Source organism: Bos javanicus, chromosome 1 (assembly GCF_032452875.1).
Source record: "Bos javanicus breed banteng chromosome 1, ARS-OSU_banteng_1.0, whole genome shotgun sequence".
In the NCBI taxonomy this organism is placed as follows: Eukaryota; Metazoa; Chordata; class Mammalia; order Artiodactyla; family Bovidae; genus Bos; species Bos javanicus.
The window spans coordinates 135,941,859-135,963,815 of NC_083868.1; the positions used below are offsets into that span (position 1 = coordinate 135,941,859).

Below are 21,957 nucleotides of genomic sequence, written 5' to 3' on the forward strand. Positions count from 1 at the left end.
ACTTCAGGGCTAAACACACACACAGATTGAAAATGAGAGGACAGGAAACAGTACCACATCCAAATAGAAATGACAAGAAAATGAGGGTAGCAATACTCATGTCAGACAAAGTAGACTTTAAAATAAAGGCTATAACAAACACAAAGAGGGACACTATATAATGATAAAGGGAAGAGGATATTACACTCACTGACACATATGCACCCAAAACAGAAGCACCTAAATATATAAAGCAAATACTAACATTCATAAAGAGAGAAATGAGCAATGATATAATAATAGTAAGGGACTTTAATAAAATCAGTAAGGCACTAATGGCTTTAAATGACATAATAGACCAGGATTCTAAGACAGAATAGACCAGATCATAGGATATTCCATCCAAAAACAGGAGAATACACATTCTTTTCAAGTACACATGGAATGTCCTCCAGAAGAGATTACAGGCTAGACCACAAAACAAGTCTCAACAAATTTAAGAGAATAGAAATTATATCAAGCATTTTTCCCAACTACAATGGTATGAAACCAGAAATCAACTACAGAAAGAAAAATGGGAAAATGAGAAATGTGATAACTAAACAATATACTGCTTGAAAAACCAGTGGGTTGATGAAGAAATCAAAGGGGGAATTAGAAAACTATTTAAGGCAAATGAAAAATGGAAACACAACACTTCAAAATTAATGGGATGAAGCAAAAGAGTCCCAAGAGAGAAGTTTATAGCAATACAGGCCTTCCTTAGGAAACAAGAAAAGTCTCAAACAACCTAATTTACCACCTAAAAGAATTAGGAAAATGAACAAAGCTCAAAATTGGCCAAAGAAAGAAAATAAAGATCAGAGAGGAAATAAATAAAATACAAATAAAAATATATAGGAAAAGATCAAGGAAACCAAGAACAGTTTTGTTTTGTTAAAAAAAAAAAAAAAAAGAAACAGGTAAATTTTAACCAGGCTCACCAAGGAGAAAAGAGGGCTAAAATAAGCAAAATAAGAAATGAAAGAGGAGAAATAATAATTTATGCCACAGAGATACAGAAAAAAACCATAGGAGGGTTCAGGATGGGGAACACATGTATACCTGTGGCGGATTCATTTTGATATTTGGCAAAACTAATACAATTATGTAAAGTTTAAAAATAAAATAAAATTAAAAAAAAAAAGAAAAATACCATGAACAGTTGTATGCCAACAAATTGGACAACGTAGAAGAAATGGACAGATTTTTAGAAACATACAGCCTGCCAAGATGTAATCAAGAAGAAATAGATAATTTGAATAGACTAATCACAGGTAGTGAAATTGAATTTGTTATTTTTTTAAAAAGTTTCCAGAAAACAAAAGTTCAGGATCAGGTGACTTCATAGGGGAATCTTACGGACCATGTAAAGAAGAACTAATACCTATCTTGCTCAAACTATTTTTAAAAATTGGAGAAGACAGGACACTTTCAGATTCATTCTATGAAGCCACCGTTTCCCTGATACCAAAACCAGACAGATACTACAAGGAAAATACAATTGTAGGCCAATATCTATGATTAATATAAATGCAAAAATTCTCAAAAAAATATTAGCAAACTAAATCCAGCAATATATAAAAAGGATCATATACCATGAGCCAAGTAGAATTTATTCCAAGGGCACAAGGATGTCTCAACATTTGAAAATCAATGTGATATACTAAATTAATAAAAGGAAGGATTAAAAACTACATGATCATCTCAATAGTCACAGAAAAAGCATTTCACAAAATTCAACATCCATTCATGACAAAAAAAAACCCTCATCAAAGTGGGTATAGAGGGAACACATCTTAACATAATAAAGACCATGTATCACAAACCCACAGCCAGCATCATACTCAATGGGGAAAAGCTGACAGCTTTTACTTTTACTTACTTTTATCCAGGAACAAGATAAGGATCTCTACTCTTGCTGCCTATACTTAATGTAATATTGGAAGTCGTAGCCACAGCAATTATATGAGAAACAGAAAAAAAAAGGAATCCAAATTGGAAGGGAAGAAGTAAAACTGTCACTGTTTGCAGATGACATGGTACTCTATATAGAAAACCCTAAAGTCTCCACACAAAAAGTATTAGAATAAATGAATTCATCAAGATAGCAAGCTACAAGATTAGAAAAATCCACTACATTTCTCAATCAACTATCAGTAGGGGATTAAAAAAAAAAATCCTGTTTAAAATCACATCAACAGGAATAAAATACCGAGGAATAAACTTAACCAAGGAGGTGAAAGACCTATACTCTGAAAACTATATAACATTGTTGAAGGAAACTGAAGATGATACAAGGAAATGGAAAGATATCCCATACTCTTGGATTGGAAGAATTAATATTGTTAAAATGACTATACTACCCAAGGCAATCTAGAGGTTCAATGCAATCCCTACCAAAATACCCATGACATTTTTCACAGAACTAGAAAATAATCCTAAAATCCATGTGGAACAACAAAAGACCCCAAACTGACAAAGCAGTCTTAAATAAGAAGGAAAAAACTGGAGATATTACCCACCCAGACCTCAGACTATACTGCAAGGCTACAGTAATCAAAATAGCATAGTACTGGCACAAATACACAGACCAATGGAATGGAATAGAGAGCCCAGAAATAAACCCACACACATATGGTCAATTAATCTACAACAGTGGAGGCAAGAATATGCAATGAAGAAAAGACAGTCTTTTCAACAAGTAGTACTGGGAAAACTGGACAGTTAAATGTAAAGCAATGAGATTAGAACTTACTTTATACCATATACAAAAATAAACTCAAAATTGATTAAAGACCTCACGGTGACACCTGAAACCATTAAACTCCTTCCTATGAGAGAACATAGGCAGCATATTCATTGACATAAATCATAGCAATACTTTTGACTGTCTTAAGGCAAAAGAAATAAAAGCAAAAATAAACAAATGGAGCCTAATTAAACTTAAGAATGTTTGCACAGCAAAGGAAACTGTCAGCAAAAACAAAAAGACAACCTACAGAATGGGAATAAATGATATGGCCAACAAGGAATTAATATCCAAAATATGTAAACAGTCATTATTACTCAATATCAAAAGAACAAAAACCCAATCAAAAAACGGACAGAATAGACATTTTTTGAATAAGATATACAGATGGCTACTGCTGCTGCTAAGTCACTTCAGTCGTGTCCGACTCTGTGTGACCCTAGACAGCAGCCCACCAGGCTCCCCGTCCCTGGGATTCTCCAGGCAAGAACACTGGAGTGGGCTGCCATTTCCTTCTCCAATGCATGAAAGTAAAAAGTGAAAGTGAAGTCGCTCAGTCGTGTCCAACTCTTAGCGACCCCATGGACCGCAGCCTACCAGGCTCCTCCACCAATGGGATTTTCCAGGCAAGAGTACTGGAGTGGGTTGCCATTGCCTTCTCCGACAGATGGCTACAGACCCATGAAAAGATGCTCAGCATTGCTAACTGTTGAGAAAAGTAAATCAAAACAACAAGATACCACCTCACACTTATGAGAATGGCTACTATCAAAAAGTCTACATATTACAAGCAAGGAGAGGATGTGAAAAAAAGAGAATCTTTGTATGCTGTTGGTGGAAATGTAAATTGGTACAGCCACAGTGGAAAAGTGTATGGAAGGTCTTCAAAACACTATAAATAAAACTGGCATGTGGTCTAACAATTCCACTCCTGGGTATACATCCAAAGAAAACAAAAACATTAATTTGAAAAGATACATGCACACCAATGTTCATAGCAGCATTATTTACAATCGACAAGATATGGAAGCAACCCAAAGGTCCATCAACAGATGAATGGATAAGAAAGGTATGAGAGACAGAGATATATACACATACATACATAAACACACACGTAATGGAACATTACTCAATCATTAAAAAATGGAGTTCTGCCATTTTCAGCAAAGTGGGTCGGCCTAGAGAATATTATGCTTACTGAAGTAAGAAAGACAAATACTATATGATTATCACTTACATGTGAAATCTAAAAAATAATACAAATTAATGTATATGCAAAACAAACTGATTCACATAGGAAACAAACCAGTGGTTACATTGTAAATCAACTATACTTCAGCTTAAAAAATGAAATGTGTGTTATTATATACAAATGGAATCATATAGCCTTTTGTGCCTTCCTTTGGCCAGGGAAATTCCAGGGGAGGGATTCTGCTGTGAGCAACCAACATTCCTTTCTGGGGGAAGACAGCCTCAGTCCTGAAGAGAGAGCTGAGTGACACACAACATTTTCTACATGGTTAAATGTAAAAGATGAAATTAAACCAATACAATATTGTAAAGTAATTAACCTCCAATTAAAATAAATAAATTTATATTTAAAAAAATAAAAAATAAATTTCAAATATTAAAAAAAATTTTTTTTAATTTAAAAAATGGAAGAAAATATCAAATAGTCCAAAAATGAGATTGAAAAGGATTTTCTTTTTGTGATATTTCCCAAATCAGATAAAAAGAGACGTAGAGCATCTATACTGACAGTAGGTTTTATCAAGGTGGGGAGTGTAGGTGGAAAGGGACAGCAGTAAGAAAAGCCACCAGCATCACCGTGGTCCAGGAAGGACCTCTCTTGCCTCAAATGCTGAACATCTGGAGGACAACGTTTCCTTCCAGTGCTACTTTACTCAAATCCCTGACAAATAGCTTGCACATCAGCCTTGGTTTACAGCATTACTTCACATTCGTGTATGGTGGGGAGGGGCTGATTTTGAGTCACCCAGAGGGTCCTGCCTATTTCAAACTCAACATGCTTGTAAGAAAGCATAGTCTCCAGGGGATATTCTCCCACTGGCTCCAACCTCCCCCAGCAACTTGCCCTTCCCTGAGACCTCACCCCACCTTTGCATGCCTGTTACAGAAAGTCAAGGCCATAGAAGCTGCTGAACATCCAGCATGTGGGCTTTTTCTGGACATCCCGTGTTCTCACTTGCTGCTTTATTCTGAACCCATTGGAAGGCTGATCAATGGTTAGAGATTATGACACTTTAGGAAGGAAAAAGAAACCTTCTGAGTTAATATTATGATAATAGCAGCCACAGTGACTGTACCAGACACTGTGAGAAGCCCTCTCATATATTATCTCACCAAACCTTCTTTTTTTTTTAACCAGTTTCATTCACTTTTTTTTTCTCATATAAAATTACGTGGTAGCTACCACTGGAGCCTGGATCCTTGCATGGAGACTGGTGTGGGTCCTTGCAAGATGGTCAGTGAATTCCTGATACAGAGACTTGGGGAACACCGTCTCTTTCCAGAGATCAGTTGGAAAAGGCATCAAAAGTGGCCTTAGTGGAGTTGCCCAGGGTGGCGGTGCAGCCCCTGGCAGAGGTGTAACAGTCATCAGTGCCAGCCATCATCAGGAGCATCTTGGGCACAGGGGCCAAGACGATGCCAGTGCCCCTGAGGGCAGGGATGAGGTACACCAGCACTGAGCCACAGCAGCCAGTCACCTTGCAAGGGACAGTGTGGGGCTTGCTGATCTTGTTTCCCCAGTAGCCCATTGTCACATGGGACAATGGAGAGCTTGGCCAGGATGATGGCCCCTATGACCAGGAGAGCAGTGGCTACCTTCTTAGAGCACTTGACACCCAAACTGACATGTCTGTTGTGATCCCCAGTGGCAGCAAATGCCTTGAACCTGGTCCGCTAGCCAGCACGGACCTGCTTTTTGCACAGGCATAGTCTTCAAAACCTCGTCCTTGAGGGATGTCCCCAGGAAAAAGACAATGATCTCAGATTCCTTGATGGGCAAAGAGAAGAGGTAGATCTCCTCCATGAACTTGATCTCCATGTCCTTGACCAGAGGGCCCAGCTTGGTATTGAGGAGCCACTCCTTGTCCTCGGCCTTACCTCCAAGAGTGCCATGGCCCCAGCCCTGACCCTGGCCCAATGGCCCTGGACACCACTGCCAAAGTCTCTGTGGATGCCACCACAGCCTCCTATTCCAGGGCCTCCAGGCCCTCCCACAGCACCAGGGTCAGCCTTCATTTGGTATTTTTACAAAGAAGCCTCACCAAACCTTCTTAAGTCTCTATTTTACATATGGAGGAAATGAGGCTTAGAGTGATCAACTGCCCAAGATTACACAACTAAAAACACTTTCCTAAGACACTTGGATGTGAATGAGGATCTACCTGATTCCAAAGACCTCATTGTTTCTGTCCCCTCAGTTCCTCTCAGGTTTCATTGAGCAAGATAGGCTATGGAGACCGGGGGCGGGAGACTTAGTGTGCAGCTTTTATTACATCATTGATTCTCAGTCTTGGCTTCACATTAGATTCACCCAGGGAGTGGCTTAAAATCTCATTGGTTCCAGTGAGAAGCTAAGGTTGAGAACCACTTATTAGATGCACCCCCAAAGTATCCTAGAATACAGAGTTGGTGTCATCTTAAAAGCTAGTGTTACCTCCTCCTTATGCTTTAAGGAGATTTCATCATGGATGATCTGGTGACTATTTTGAGCATTTTATTTACAACTTGATATTCATATTGACCTAACAGAAATGGTAACTAAACGTAAATAGAACATAGCAGCTTCAGTAAGCTTAGGAATCCTCATGTGGTGGAAAGTCATCACTCTGAACAGAGTTAGAAAACCTAAGTTCAAGTTATAGTCCTGCCACTTACCACCTATGTGACTTGATCTTGAAATTCCTCCTTAATCTGAAGGAAGCCAACTAGATTTTTGAGCAGCAGAATGACATGCTGGGGTGGGGGTGGGGAGAACCTCTTTCTAAAATACCAGAGGTTGGAGACAAAGATGTTGTTCAAGGGTTATGAGGGTACTGATAATTCTGCCTTTACCACCCACCTTTGTGAAATTAAAGTTAAGGGAAGCAATCTGATGCTGATTTTGGCTCAAAAGTTAGAAGAGCCTGTTTTTTTAACAGTTCCTTAAATGGAACCACATACATTGTTAGTCTTAGTTCTTTCAAAATGAAGATGCAAGACGCAAGCCTACCAGGGCAGTGACATAGCAAGAACCTGCGTAACTTCAAGCATCCTAAGGATCCTATCCATCAGGGAACCGAAAGCCAGGACTCCTTTGCCAAGGACTGCTGATCTGCTTCTTCCCTGTTCAGTCTCCTCGTCTCTGACAATAAATACAGACTTTAATTCAGAGTGTGCATGTGAGGTCACCCCAACTCTACTGCCCCCCTGCTCCTAGATTGACAGAGAAGTACTAGATGTGAGATGTCAACTGGGAGAAAGGTGGTGCAGTGGGAAGAAATAATCACCTCTCACATACATGGAGGCAGTTTAAGAGCCAAGAACCTCACTGCTACCCAGTTGCTATGTTCTGGTTCCCTGTCAGAAAAAAAGAATAGTCTTGTGTCCTGCCTACTCTCCATTTTAATCATACAGCCCCCTTTGCAAACTTTCCTTCACAAGCATCAGGCAGGCTCGTGATTTCTGCCAGATCTGGCTCCTCCACATTCTGGAGAAACGCCAGTGTGCTTGTGTCCTTTAAGGCGGCTTAGCAATGAGACCACAGGAGGCAGGGCGAGCAGCTGAGGATTTCACAGGTGACTCTTGCTTCTCCCTGTTGTCTTTGTTTCCACCCTCTTTTCACCTCATTTTAGTCTTCTGTAAAGTGTTGGTCTCAATTTTTATGTTACAAAGCTTGTGTTTGTGCCCATCCCATTGTAAACCACCTTAAATCCGTTCTGAGAGCATGAAAGGCATATGTCAGAAACAGTTTTGTCACTTTGGACCTCCACGTCTGTGGCAGGAGACTGGCAGCCACCAGTCAGGTGTGTGCCTGAGTGAGGGTCTGAGCTGTGGACACATCTGGAGGCTGACTGACGTGGAGGCACCCAACAAACCTGGTCAGGCATCTGACAGACTCCTACCATGCTAAAGGAGCACAGAGGGTGAGCTGGTACCCAGAACATCATGTCACTCAGCCTCATCTTCAGGGGAGCGTGGCCAGGACACTTGTTTACTACGAGTTGTACAGAATAGAAGTATTAGGGTTTTGATAGTGGATCCTAGCAGCACTTTTGTGAAACAGCATAAGGTGGAGAGAATGGGGGATCAAGGTTAGAGAGACCAGAGTCTGAACCTCAGACAGGACAGAGACACAAAATCCATCACCAAGAGAAGGTGTGTGCTTTCTTTGCCATGCCAACACATAACCATACCTCCCAAGATCCCTGCACCCCCACCTCGCCAAACAGAGCCTGGCAGGCCCAGCTCAGAAAGGGGCTTAAAGGAGCCAAGCAGCCTCCTTAACTGTAGTTGTAGTTGTCAGATCTTACTTTAAATGTCATATAACCATTTTTTACACAGATATAAATTTCTAATTCGGCTTTTTCGTTTACACATTTCTTTGACATATGTGCTAAGCACATGCTTGGGGAAAAAAAACTAGTTTAATTCTGATTTTCTCCCTTTAAAACAATCAGCATTTCACACTCTAGTGCATAATTCATTAAGTAAACCAAAGTTTTTTTGTTTTTTTTTTTTTAGCTCATGGGAGGGAGGGCAAGTGTGAAGATATACTTTTTGTGGGTCATATCAAGAATTCCATGGTTAGACCTGTTTTGATCCAGGTGACTTTCATGGCACAGATATTCAGCCGAAGTATCTGAATATCCCTGCTTAGCATTTGGAAATGGTTGCAAAAAAGAAAGATGCTACAACATGCTGCTTCAAGGCACTTTGTTTTTTCTTTACCTCCTACGGTAGGAAAGTAGGACTTTGTTTAAGCACACACCTTTCTTTCCTGTCAGTCAGACAGTGATCACAGCCCAAGTGGTGAGTGTCAGCTGAAGTTATTTACCTCAGCATCTCTATTTGAGGCATATGCATCATTGGTACTGAGCATCTTTAACTGCTATCTTAAATTCTTCAAAAAGATTTATTGTGGCTCAGCCTCCAAAGGTTGTGTTGTGTGCAGAGGGCATAGAAGCAGAGCATCAGAGCAGAAATTTGATATTTGTGAAACAAGTGTTCATCATTTAAGAATGGTCTCCATTCCATATACCAGAGCAACGGTCAAGTTCTAAATGGGACTAAAGGAAAGATGACCCTTACAAAACAGTTGAAACTGGGTTGTGTTTTGTTGCTGAAATATTTGCAAAAGAGTTGGCAATTATGTAGCACATGATGTAAGTGAAGGGATGCATGATGAAAGTGTCTAGATAAGTCTAAAGGCACTCCCTCAGTAGCATAGAATAAAAATTGTAAATGTAAGAAAGCATTGTGTTATAGTGTAATTGGCAGTATGTTTTCTTTCTTACTGGGACATAAAACAATAGTATGTTGTCTCTTATGTTTGATGAAATGTACTTAAAACAGAAGAGCTTGAATTTCCTTAGGTAAATATTCTATCTATTGCCTGGATAGATAGCACAGTTAGCACAGGATAACTTATAAAATTCACTCCCAGAATCTGACCACAAGCTGATGCAACCTCAGATGGTTTGAGTGTGAACAACAAAGATTTCATGGAATCCTAGAATGAGTAATCTGTAAAGGAGTCTTAGGGATTCTATGGTCTTACAGATGGAGCTGCTGGAGCCCAGAATTCAGAAGGCTCTCTTCAGTCACTGGACACATATTTAACCAGTGGATCATGAGAATGTGAGGCATGGATGCCCTTTTCCCAGTGCTCCCAGTGGACATTTTGGCTTCGAGGGGCATGGACAGGAGAGGGGAGAAATGGGAAGGGATGGAGTTTAAGGTTGGGCAGCTGTTCATTTGTCCCTTATTTAACGATTTGTTTTCTGTGGATGCCTTCTCTACAGTTCCCCTCCTTACATTTCCCTTATCCCTCCACTGTGCCCCTCACCACTGCCCCCCAACAACCCTGTGATTTGTTCTTTGCTTTTGTCCACTATTCTCCTCCCTTCTCACCCATCTTCTAAGCCTTGAAGTGGCAGATCAGTTGAAGTGGGGGAGGGAATAGGAAGACATATGTGAAGAAAGCAACACAGACAAGAGGCATCGAAGAAACCCTTTAAAAATTTAACTGAGGTACTTCCCTGGTAATCCAGTGAGTAAGAATTTACCTGCCAACGCAGGGGACATGAGTTCAATACGTGGTCTGGGAAGATTTCATGTCCTGCAGAGCAACTAAGCCCATGCACCATAACTATTGAGCCCACTCTCTAGAGCCTGTGCTCTGCAACAAGAGAAGGCACTGCAATGAGAAGCCCACGCACAGCAATGGAGAGTAGTCCCCGCTCACCACAGCCAAAGGAAGCCCACATGCAGCAATAAAGACTCAGTTCAGTTCAGTTCAGTCGCTCAGTCGTGTCCAACTCTTTGCGACCCCATGAATTGCAGCACACCAGGTCTCCCTGTCCATCATCAACTCCCGGAGTTCACCCAGACTCACGTCCATTGAGTCAGTGATGCCATCCAGCCATCTCATCCTCTGTCGTCCTCTTCTCCTCTTGCCCCCAATTCCCCCCAGCATCAGAGTCTTTTCCAATCAGTCAATTCTTCGCATGAGGTGGCCAAAGTACTGGAGTCTCAGCTTTAGCACCATTCCTTCCAAAGAAATCCCAGGGCTGATCTTCAGAATGGACTGGTTGGATCTCCTTGCAGTCCAAGGGACTCTCAAGAGTCTTCTCCAACACCACAGTTCAAAAGCATCAATTCTTCGGTGCTCAGCCTTCTTCACAGTCCAAATCTCACATCCATACATGACCACAGGAAAAACCATAGCCTTGACTAGACGGACCTTTGTTGGCAAAGTAATGTCTCTGCTTTTCAATATGCTATCTAGCTTGGTCAGAACTTTCCTTCCAAGGAGTAAGCGTCTTTTAATTTCATGGCTGCAGTCACCATCTGTAGTGATTTTGGAGCCCAGAAAAATAAAGTCTGACACTGTTTCCACTGTTTCCCCATCTATTTCCCATGAAGTGATGGGACCGGATGCCATGATCTTCGTTTTCTGAATGTTGAGCTTTAAGCCAACTTTTTCACTCTCCACTTTCACCTTCATCAAGAGGCTTTTTAGTTCCTCTTCACTTTCTGCCCTAAGGGTGGTGTCATCTGCATATCTGAGGTTATTGATATTTCTCCTGAGTGTGAAATATCAAAAAAGTTATTGATATTTGGCTGTGCTAAAGACTCAGCACAGCCAAAAATAACTAATTAATTACTGTTTTAAAAAAATTAACTGGGGAAATTCCCTAGCGGTCCAGTGGTTAGGATTCCACTTTTTCACTGCTGAGGGCCTGGGTTCAATTGAGGAACTAAGATCCCACAAGTGAGGCAAAAAAAAAAAAAAAGAAAGTTAACTGGAAATTTTTCCATCTCAGATCCTACCCTACTCTAGAGCAGGAGTTGGCAAACTACAGTCTTCTGACTCTTCTTGTAAATAAAGTTTTATTGAATTACAGCAGCATGCATTCATTTACATCTTGTATGTATCTGTTTCTACACAGTGATGGCAGGATTGGGTGTCCACATAGCCCAAAATGTTTACAGTTTGGTGTAGACAACTGCTTCCCCAAGAGTAGTCTGCAGACGTCTCCTTGTGCAAAATGTTAGAGAGGTATCTCTGGAAAGAAAAAGCTTCTTGGGTCAAATACTTTTGGAAACTCTGCTTTTTAATCAGAGGATTTCTTAGATCCTTTAATACGCTAACAGGCACTGTGAATTTCTGAGAGGTAGCTGAAGTATACAGCATTTTCCCAAGTTAATTTGGGAACCCTTTTCTTACAGAGCCTTATGGGTATAGAGTTCCTCAAAAGACACTATGGAAAATGGTTCTCATTCAGTATCCAAGATATATTATTAATATTAAGTGAGAAAAGCAAGATGTATCCATTACACACCCATCAGTGTAAAGCATGAAGAAGGAAACTGTGGTTAAGTGTTTGCTTGTAAATGTTTCAATCATCTTTTGAAAGATCCATAGTGAATTGGTAGTACCACTCACTTCGAGGTGTGTTGAAGCTGGGAGATAGGCTTTTCACTGTATTGATTATCTGCATTTTGACTTTGGGATCATGCCAATGTACTTCATTATCTAAACAGTCTGTCCATCAACATAATTAAATTTTAAAACAAAAATGTAAAATGATAAAACACTTTGGAAAACAGTTTGCCAGTTTTTAACAAAGTTAAATATATACATACTGTATGTCTCAGCAGTTCTTCTCCTAGGTATTTACAGAAGAGAAATGTAAACATATGTGCATGCATACACATACTGTAAATAAAATGATGGGAGAGCAGAGACAGGCTTCCATATAAAGATGTGTTGGTTATGTACCTGCAGCCTCCTCCATTGTGACACTGCCCCACAGAGCCCCTTCTTCCCAGCTCTCTCATACCACTTCCCTAGAAAGAAATGTGGCATGAGTTTGGCACATTCACAGTGGTTTCTACCCACACCACGTGCATGGCCTTCTGTGGACTGGCATCCCTCTGTATGATCCCATTGAAGACTAATGGCAGAATTTGGACTTTATCAATCGAAAAGCATCCATTTGGTAAGAGCACAGGAGAAAATAAAGACCACAAATCCAAAGGGCAAAATCATGGAGTCAAGTGTAGAGTCTTTTCCTAATGGAGGAGGATCCTTGCATTTCCCCCCACCACCACCCTGTAATCCTCCACTGGCTCACAGTGCTCTCAGAAAGGACTATATTTACAGGCTGACCCTCTTGTCACGGGCTGGCTCAGGAGTTGCTGCTTCTCTCTTGCAGTCTGTTTCAGGACCTGAGCTGCCCAGTTGGCACCACATCCACAACCCACGGAATAATAACCACACCTTTCTAAGGTTGTGCTTTACAAATGCAAATTAAGTTCACTGCTGGCAGACAGCTCAAATTCCATTTGTTCTTGGCTCACTTTAGCTTAAAAAGGTACAGAGACCAAAAAACCTAGCCAGAGCTGGAGGGCATCATTTGCAGAAAATTCAGCATCTGAAGGAGCCAGGCAGAGCAGGATGGAGTATTGCTGTAGCTCACCTATTTTTATTTCAAATTTACTAACTGCCTGGACCATTTTCTTTGTGGCCTCTGCAACTACATTTTCTCCATTATTATCCTGTGGATGACATAGTCTCCTCCTCCAATAGAACAGGTCGCTGATTCCTCTGCATTCCCTTTGGGCAGTACCTTTCAAAATTTGGTGAAATTAGAATCACCTGGAGGTTTTTTAAAACACACACACACACACACACTGCCTAGTCTGTTCCCTGAGTTCCTGATTCAGTAGGTTTGGAATTGGGATCCAAGAGTCTCTCTAGCAAGTTCCCAGGTGATGCTGATGCTCCTGGTGACCCACACTCAGAGTAGCTCTTCTCACGGTACATATACCTCTATCATGGTATCTGTTATATTCTGCTTTCATTGTTCCTTTTGTAGGAAGGACTTAGATCAGTACTGTCTCATAGAAACGTAACCTATGTATATAATTTTAAATTTTATAGTAGCTAGTAATATATTAATAAACATGATACAATTAATTTTAACAATACATTTTATTAATAATCAAATATACCCAAAATATTATCACTTCAACATGTAACCAATACCAAAATAAATATTAATCAGATATCCTATATTTTTTGTACTAAGTAATCAAAATTAGGTATATATTTTATACCTAGAGCACATTTCAGTTTGAACTAAGCACATGTGGAGTGCTCCATGGCCACATGTGGTCAGTGGCTACCACACTGGGTGGGACAGCCTGAGGTCATGCTCACCGTGTACCAGAGAGTGTTGTAAACCCTTTAATTCATTTAATATATATTTAACCTTGTATATTAACTCTAGCCCCTCATGATAACCATAGGGGGTAAACAGTGTTATTAATCTCATTTTACAAGTAAGGAAACTAAGGCCCAGAAAGCTTTAGGTAACTTGCCCAGGACCCCTGAGCCAGAAATTGAGGGAAAGGGGGCTGGAGCTTGGCATCTGGTTTCAGGGTCAGCCACATTTCCACAAGGCCCTCATGCTCAACCACAACTCCCTGCAAATACCACTTCAGTATTCTTGCCTTGAGAACCCCATGAACAGTATGAAAAGGCAAAAAGATAGGAGCTGAAAGATGAACTCCCCAGGTCGGTAGGTGCCCAATATGCTACTGGAGATTAGTGGGGAATTAACTCCAGAAAGAATGAAGGGATGGAGCCAAAGCAAAAACAACATCCAGTTGAGGATGAGACTTGTGATAGAAACAAGGTTCAATGCTGTAAAGAGCAATATTGCAGAGGAATCTGGAATGTTAAGTCCATGAATCAAGGCAAATTGGAAGTGGTCAAACAGGAGATGACAAGAGTGAACATCGACATTCTAGGAATCAGCGAACTAAGATGGACTGGAATAGGTGCATTTAACTCAGATGACCACTATGTCTACTACTGTGGACAGGAATCCCTTAGAAGAAACGGAGTAGCCATCATGGTCAACAAAAGAGTCCAAAAGGCCGTACTTGGATGCAATCTCAAAAATGACAGAATGATCTCTGTCCATTTCCAAGGCAAACCATTCAATATCACGGTAATCCAAGTCTATGCCCAACAGGTAACACTGAAGTAGCTGAAGTTGAACAGTTCTATGAAGACCTATAAGACCTTCTAGAACTAACACCCCAAAAAGATGTCCTTTTCATTACAGGGGACTGGAATGCAAAAGTAGGAAATCTATGACAAAGGAGGCAAGAATATACAACGGAGAAAAGACAGTCTTTTCAATAAGGGGTGTTGGGAAAACTGGACAGCTATGTGTGAAAGAATGAAACTAGAACATTCTCTAAAACCAAAAACAAACTTAAAATGAATTAAAGACCTAAATGTAAGACCAGATACTTTAAAACTCCTAGAGGAAAACACAGGCAGAACTCTTGGGCATAAATCACAACAGTATCATTTTTGGATCCATCTCCTAGAGTCATGAAAGTAAAAACAAAAACAAAAGAACAAATTGGACCTAATTATACTTAAAAGCTTTTACGCAGTGAAGGAAAGAAACCATCAGCAAAACAGAAGGATAACCTACAGAATGAGATAAAATATTTGCAGATAATGTGACTGATAAGGGATTAATTTCCAAAATAAACAGATAGCCTATACAGCCCAATATAAAAAAACAAAAACAAAAAATGAGCAATGCAATCAAACAGCAGGCTTATGAAAATATACTAAACATCATAATTATTAGAGAAATGCAAATCAAAAATGCAATTATTAGAGAAATGCAAATCAAAACTATAAAGCATACCTAACATTGATCAGTCGAAAGTGAAAGTGTTAGTCACTCAGTATCTGACTCTTTGCCACCCCGTGGACTATAGCCTGCCAGGCTCTTCTGTCCATGGAATTTTCCAGACAAGAATACTGGAGTGGGTAGCTATTCCCTTCTCCAGGGATCTTCCTGACCCAGGGACTGAACCCAGGGCTCCCACATTGCAGGCAGATTCTTTACCATCTGAGCCACCAGGGCAATCAGAATGGTCATCATCAAAAAAAATCTACAAATAAATGCTGGGGAGTGTGTGGAGAAAAGGGAACCCTCCTACACTATTTAAGTGTGTGTGTGTGCTAAGTCACTTCAGTCGTGTCCAACTCTGTGTGACCCTATGGACTGTATTCTGCCAGGCTCCTCTGTCCATGGAATTTTCCAGGCAAGAATACTGCAGTGGTTTGCCATGCCCTCCTCCAGGGGATGTTCCCCACCCAGCGATAGAACCCGCATCTCCTGCCTTTCCTGCATTGGTAAGCAGATTCTTTACCACTAGCACCGTCTGGGAAGCCCACACTATTTACACTGGGATGTAAATTGGTGATGCCACTGTGGAGAACAGTATGAAGGTTCTTCAAAAAAACTAAAAACAGAGTTGCCATATGATCCAACATTCTCACTCCTGGGCATATATCTGGAAAAACTCTAATCAGAGAAGATTCATGCACTCCAGTGTCATAGCAGCACTTATTTACAATAGCCAGGACATGGAAGCAACCTAAATATCCATCAACATATGAATGGATAAAGAAAATGTGGTACACATGTACAATTGACTACTACTCAGCCATAAGAAAGAATTAAATAATGCCATTTGCAGCAACGTTGTTGGAACTAAAGATGATCATACTAAGTGAAGTAAGACAGAGAAAGACAAAGGTCATATAACGTCATTTACATATAGAATCTTAAAAAAATAATACAAGTCAAACTACGGCACAATAGCACTCATCTCTCACGCTAGTAAAGTAATGCTTAAAATTCTCCAAGCCAGGCTTCAGCAATATGTGAACCGTGAACTTCCAGATGTTCAAGCTGGTTTTAGAAAAGGCAGAGGAACCAGAGATCAAACTGCCAACATCCGCTGGATCATTGAAAAAGCAAGAGAGTTCCAGAAAAACATCTATTTCTGCTTTGTTGACTATGCCAAAGCCTTTGACTGTGTGGATCACAATAAACTGTGGGAAATTCTGAAAGAGATGGGAATACCAGACCACCTGACCTGCCTCTTGAGAAACCTGTATGCAGGTCAGGAAGCAACAGTTAGAACTGGACATGGAACAACAGACTGGTTCCAAATAGGAAAAGGAGTACGTCAAGGCTGTATATTGTCACCCTGCTTATTTAACTTATATGCAGAGTACATCATGAGAAACGCTGGGCTGGAGGAAGCACAAGCTGGACTCAAGATTGCTGGGAGAAACATCAATAACCTCAGATATGCAGATGACACCACCTTTATGGCAGAAAGTGAAGAAGAACTAAAGAGCCTCTTGATGAAAGTGAAAGAGGAGAGTGAAAAAGTTGGCTTAAAGCTAAGAAACTAAGATCATGGCATCTGGTCCCATCACTTCGTGGCAAAAAGATGGGGAAACAGTGGAAACAGTGTCAGACTTTATTTTTTTGGGCTCCAAAATCACTGCAGATGGTGACTGCAGCCATGAAATTAAAAGATGCTTACTCTTTGGAAGGAAAGTTATGACCAACCTAGACAGCATATTAAAAAGCAGAGACATTACTTTGTCAACAAAGGTCCGTCCAGTCAAGGCTATGGTTTCTCCAGTGGTCATGTATGGATGTGAGAGTTGGACTATAAAGAAAGCTGAGTGCTGAAGAATTGAAGCTTTTTAACTGTGGTGTTGGAGAAGACTCTTGAGATTCCCTTGGACTGCAAGGATATCCAACCAGTCCATCCTAAAGGAGATCAGTCCTGGGTGTTCATTGGAAGGACTGATGCTGAGGCTGAAACTCCAATACTTTGGTCACTTCATGTGAAGAGTTGACTCATTGGAAATGACTGTGATGCTGGGAGGGATTGGGGGCAGGACGAGAAGGGGACGACAGAGGATGAGATGGCTGGATGGCATCACCAAGTTGATGGACAGGAGTTTGGGTAAACTTTGGGAATTGGTGATGGACAGGGAGGCCTGCTGTGCTGTGATTCATGGGGTCGCAAAGTGTTGGACAGGACTCAGTGACTGAACTGAACTGAGTATTATAATATACTCAATTTCTTGTACAACCTATACTGGAAAAGAATCTGAAAAACAGGTAGATTGATAGATGTAGACACTGAATCATTTTGCTGTACCCCTGAATGTGTACATCTGAAACTAAGACAACATTTTAAATCATCTATGCTCTAATAAAAAGACATGAATGTGAACTGAGGTAGAATAAGTGTATGGAAAAATTAAGTAGGGTCAGAGGATGAAGGGTGTGATGTGGGACAGTCAGGAGGAGCCTCCATTGAGTGGAGAGGCCCTGAGGGATAATTTTTGAAATCGCAACATGGAAGTCAGTGTGGCTGAACCAGAGTGGGGGTGGGGCAGGCAATAAATGAGGTCAGAGCAAAGGTCAATGGCATTGTTAAGACTTGGGCTTTTGCTCTAAGTGAACTGGAAATCCTAGAGAGTTTTGAGCATAGAAATAACATGTAATAACTATTATGTGTTTATCAAGTAATAACTATTACGTGTTTATCATGTAATAACTATTACATGTTTATCATGTTTAATGTCATTTTCTCTGAACAGTATTTCTGCCCCCCACTTTTAAGCCTTCTGGGAAATTCCATTATGTCTCAGTCCACTCCAGACTCTGATTTAATGCTCTTTTTTTCTGAGCCACCCAGGCAGAGTTAGGTCTGAGGACTTCAATCCCAAATCCATTTCCCCTGGGCCAGCAGCCTCATCTCCTCATAGCCCACATTTTACTCTAGCAGTTGCTACAGAAATTAGGCACATAGAAAAGCAAGCAGACAGCACCTGCACGCCACATTTTTCTCATTCTAACCCCACCTTCCCTGCCACAGCCACATGAAAAGATTGTGAGCAGCACACAGCCCTCCTGTTACATGCACACTCCTGCCATGTGAGCAGGATAACATCCCAAGAGGCAGGCACCTTTTGACTAATGAGGGATGGAGCCAGATTTTTCCCTCTCCTGTCCCCTGCAGGGACATAAGATCCTACTTTGCTCCTCCAAGGATTCTTAGTGAGACTGCATCCCAGTTGTCCACAGTGGTGATCAGCTCAGTAACATATGTTCTTTCTCCCTTTCACTTTTTCACTCTTTTCAGTCGCCTACACGAGTTCCCTGAAACGACTCTCCAAAATTTAAGCCATATGTCAGCTTACTTTGGGGAGAAAAAAACAGGGTTAAAACATCCCTCTCCTTTCACCTTACTCTGCTCCTGCTTCTTTCAAAAAATTTCATGTCAGCTTCAGCCTCAAGGAACAGAAGACGAACACCAATAACCCCTTCTCTAGCAAGACCATACCCCACCCACTCCTGCTGGACAGACCCAGCCACTGTCTTGGCTGATCTCAGGTCCACAACTTTTCTCTGGCTACTTTCCTACATCCATAATAATTTTTTCCTTTCAACCATTTTTTCAAAGATCAGTTCAAACCTCAGTGATTTTCCTAACAGCTTGCTTCTCTAAATGGCTAAAGTGGAAGTTGTTGTTCTGCTTGTGAGATCTCATCTGCTGTCTTATAATAACTATTGTTGTGTGTTAAGTGTCCTTTCAACTTGATTATGGGATCCTTCAGGGAAGAAACACCATCTTACATTTTAATCATGGAATTATAAGACTTCATGGTTGGGAAGAATCTCAAAACTCATTCATAGAGGACCAGGATTACGATGCCATATCTGATTCTAACTTCATGACTTTCAGAGACTCACTTCATTTCTTTGGACCTGCAGAATGAGGATGAACTCCAAGCCACTTCAAAAGTCAACCATTTCATGATTTGGTGAAAAGACAAATAGTCATTTTAACAAAGAAGGAACCAACAAACAGCCCAAAGAGAGAAAATGACCTTCTCAGGTTCATAGACTCAATGGCCAAAATATAATTAGAAGTTCAATCTCTTGATCTCTGGCCTGCTGGGAGCTATTTTGGAAAGCCCTTTGACTCTCCTACAACACCACTATGAACCTCAAGAAAATGCTCAATGAAAACATACAGATTGACTTACTAAGAAACTAAACTCTCCAGAAAGATGCAACTGACCACAATCTTTGAATATTCTTAAACACTTATTACTTATCACAGAATTGTACATTACTTCTCCATTTCAATTTCTAGGCACTGATTCCTTTTATGCCATGCCAAAGGTTAGCTTTCATGTCTCTCTATTAATAAAGTCTTATTCTTAACTTTGGAACTGTCTGACAAGCTCTGCTGTCCCGGACATGTTTTTGATTTTCCACTTGCTCTTATCTTTTTCACAAAGACAAGTTATAGCAGAGGCATATGAATCTCTTTAGACTTCTGTTTCCTTACCTGTAAACAAAAGTTGTGGAAATGAATGTTCTCTAAAGGTTTTTCTGACTCTAAGATTATTTGAGAAGATTGGACTTATCTCAATCTATAGCAGAAGGAAGTAAAATGTGGAAACTGTGACCAAGATCTCTTGTAATAATTAAACAAATAGTTAAAACTGCTAATTTCTGTTTTGTCCTTAAGCAGTTATATTTTTAAGTGACATTTTAAGCATAATTGATACACAGTGTCCTTGGCACAAGGACTAGTTAGAAAACTCAGTAGAATAATGAAGAAAAATTGGTATTTTTTGCTGATAGTTCTTTGGAAGATCATTTAAATGAGTACAACTGTTTAGAAACAGAGATGGATGAGGCCCATTCAACTTGATAAATTCCTGTTTTGAGTGGAATTGGTGGAAAGGTGAGGGAGAGATTCGATTTTGTGTTTGGCATGGATAATTAGAGATAATTATTGAAGGACAATAAAAGTTTGTATACTTTAAAAACAAAGAAACAAGTCAGGAGCCATCTAAAAATAGAATAGAAATCATAAAAGAAAGTGAGAAAAATAAGACCTAAATTTATATGAATAAATGTAACCAAAGTCTCTTATTAGGTGACAGAGATGTTCATCTAAAATAAAATATAGCTGATGTGCTCCATTAACCTAAAACATGACACAAAAGATTGGTAAATACAAGGATAGAGGAAAATCAGCAAAACTCAAGTAGAAATATATTTTATTCAAAGCTCAATTCAGACAAATTCATAACCTTAAATGTTTTCATCATTTAATGAGGAAGAATGAAGATAAATTATCTGTGAATCCAGTTAAAATTTTTTTTAAAACAACAAAATATAATTAAAGCAAAAAGAGGAAAATAAAAAAGTAAGTAAAATTGTAAATTAGAAAAACAATCATACATATATTCAAACGTTAATTTCTTTCTTTTTTTTTTTTTTATGTTCCAGACAGCAAATTCAGGTACAAAAGCCAATTTCTTGAAAAAATAAAATGTATGCCTCTGACTGGCTTTCCAGGTGACGCTAGTGGTAAAGAACCTGCCTGCCAATGCAGGAGACATAAGAGACACGGGTTCAATCCCTGGATCAGGAAGATCCCTTGGAGGAGGGTACGGCAACCCACTCCAGTATTCTTGCCCGGAGAATCCCATGGACAGAGGAGGCTGCTGGGCTACAGTCCACAGGGTTGTAAGGAGTCAGATACAACTGAAGCAACTTAGCACACACACATGCCTTTGACAAGTATATTAAAACAATAAAAATTTGGTATGAGAAAAATATGTAATAGATGAGGAAATTTTTAAACACGGCTACACTTTGTACTATATGTTTAGTGTGAAAATTTTAACAAAATTTACAAGTTTCTAGAAACATACAGTAATCAAAATTATATAGCAAAGCAGGTTGAACTGCAAGCATAGGAAGTATTTTTAAACTGTCAAATTTTAAAGTTTTTAAGGTGTGAAAGAATTATCTCCAAAAAAGACTATTTACATTTTATAAATAGTAAAAAAAAAAGTTTAATGAATATCTTACATGCTGTATAAAGTTGTCCAGATCACAGAAAACACTTAAAGACTCTCCTTTTATATTACATAGCTCATGAAACCCAGTTACCAAAACCTAACCTGTTACCTTAAAACCACCATCTCAAACTTATAGGCCAATATTAATAATAAATACAGATATAACAATCTGAAACAAAATTCTATCAAGATCAAATGAAGGTTATTCAAAGAATGCACAGATGAATTGCTCTTGCTGTTGCTGCTAAGTCGGTTCAGTTGTGTCCAACTCTGCGTGACCCCATAGATGGCAGCCCACCAGGCTCCCCGTCCCTGGGATTCTCCAGGCAAGAACACTGGAGTGGGTTGCCATTTCCTTCTCCAATGCATGAAAGTGAAAGGTTGAAGTGAAGTTGCTCAGTCGTGTCCAACTCTTAGCAACCCCATGGACTATAGCCTACCAGGCTCCTCTGTCCATGGGATTTTCCAGGCAAGAGTACTGGAGTGGGGTGCCATTGCCTTCTCTGTGAATTGCTCTTAGTATCTATTAATATAGGCCATGAAGTCTTAAGAAGAATAGTTGAATGACAAGCTCAATAGATTACATAAAAAATATTTGACAGTATTGTTGGAGAAGACTCTTGAGAGTCCCTTGGACTGCAAGGAG

General features: G+C 40.0%; 1 protein-coding gene and 1 pseudogene across 6 annotated transcripts in view; both read right to left on the minus strand.

Annotated features, from left to right (window-relative positions):
- The window catches only part of TMEM108 (transmembrane protein 108), a 384,728-nt gene that overhangs the window by 30,947 nt on the left and 331,824 nt on the right, over positions 1–21,957 (minus strand). The window lies entirely within an intron of this gene.
- LOC133254819 (small ribosomal subunit protein uS5-like) lies at positions 5,185–6,276 on the minus strand (annotated as a pseudogene).